The sequence below is a fragment of the Pelobates fuscus genome, chromosome 5 (genome assembly GCF_036172605.1).
Source record: "Pelobates fuscus isolate aPelFus1 chromosome 5, aPelFus1.pri, whole genome shotgun sequence".
NCBI lineage: Eukaryota > Metazoa > Chordata > Amphibia > Anura > Pelobatidae > Pelobates > Pelobates fuscus.
The window spans coordinates 101,118,926-101,120,515 of NC_086321.1; the positions used below are offsets into that span (position 1 = coordinate 101,118,926).

The following is a 1,590-nucleotide window of genomic DNA, read 5'->3' on the forward strand; positions in this document are numbered from 1 at the left end:
GATAGGCTACACCTGTGTCCCCTCCGTAGACCGGTATAAGAAGCAGCAAAGTTCCACATCTTCTACATCCCTGAAGAAGTCAAAGTCTTGACGAAACGCGTTGGATCTGCAATCTGGACGTTTCTTTTATGAAGTTCCTTTTTATTTGCTACATTTATTTTGTTTGTGAATTTTTATTTTTATTACAACTTTGTTGTCACATCACCCTGCCTGATGGAAACACCATCTTGTCCCACTTGCTAGTGGAGATATGCCAGTTGATTTCAACATTGATGTAAGTGCAATCAGTGAATACATCTTTGTTATATTTTACAGTATTCTACTATCTGCACTTTTCTTTTTATCCTTCTGAGGACTCAGCTTATTGGAAGAAGTTTTCCTGCACTTTACAGATTACCCCTGAGGGGAGATATGTGCAGAACATCTATGTTCTCTTGTAAGTTCTCTACCTCCTGGATTTAGCCATTTATCTGAATATACTGTATATACACTATATGTGATTTTATATTTTCAGATCTCTATTATTACATCCTGTTTATTTCAGGTTGTATCCTCTATATATTTTTTTGTTCTATATCACATGTTATTTTATACTTTTCTACAGAGTTGTATAAACTAGATCTTGTTTTTCGCTACGTGTATAAAAACAAAGTATTGAGTACCAGAACATATATTCTGCGTGTATAGCCTCTTATACTAGAACAGGAGTTTCAAACTAATTTGTCCATTGAAATAAATATGAAGGGCTAAATGCAAAAAAATTTAATCTACACATGCGCAAACAAGAAAAAAATAAAAAATCTCCAGGTACTCAGGGTGTTCAAGCCTGGCATTGCCTTTCTTCTTATTTTGGTCAGACAAAGTTGAGCTAATAATGTATTTTTTTATTACTATATGTATTATTTATTTGAATCACTTCTGTGAATATAATTTAGTTGGTTAATATTTGTAAATTTCGTATTGGTTAATTATTTGCACATATGGTATATATACACTGAATTGACTATGTGGTGACTTTTTTGTACCATTAAACCTGCCTGCAGCTTGAACATCCTGAGTGCCTGGAGATCTTCTTTTTGTTGCCTTATCGTTGTGGGATTGATGGTCCTGGTCCAGTGCACCGAATGCTCGCTGGGATGGAGTGCGGCTCCTATCTACATTTTTGCGCACAAGAAAAGAAAGCACAAAGAACATCTTCACATTATGTTACATATGTAATTTATTTTTTTCTGTTAATAAAAAAAAGTATATTTGTGTTTAGTGCTGACGTTTCAATGCAGTTGTGTGTTTGTATTTACAATTTGATTGCAGTGGTGTATTACAATGGTGTTGTGTTGGCATTTCAGGGGTCCTGTGTACCACCATCCCACTTCGGTTCCCTGGTGTCCAGAGAACTGCCCCTGGACAGCACAGCATGAGCGCATCTGACGCGCTCACATTGTGCAGCGGGCACTAGGACCATGCAGGGAATACTTCAGCAGCACTCCCTACATGGTCCTGATAGCTGGGGGCTGGACAGGCTGTATGTCAGTGAGTTGGTATTTTAGTGGTACAGCCGGTATTTGGGTCGTCTGGCTGGTGCCAGTATTT

The 1,590-nt window shown here is 37.6% G+C and overlaps 1 long non-coding RNA gene across 1 annotated transcript; it reads left to right on the forward strand.

The window, feature by feature from the left end:
- The first annotated feature begins 303 nt into the window (after positions 1 to 303).
- On the forward strand, positions 304 to 1,259 carry LOC134612549 (uncharacterized). The gene is made up of 2 exons (XR_010090938.1): positions 304 to 436; positions 1,044 to 1,259. It is a non-coding gene; the product is annotated as an uncharacterized LOC134612549 (long non-coding RNA).
- The last annotated feature ends 331 nt before the right edge of the window (positions 1,260 to 1,590 follow it).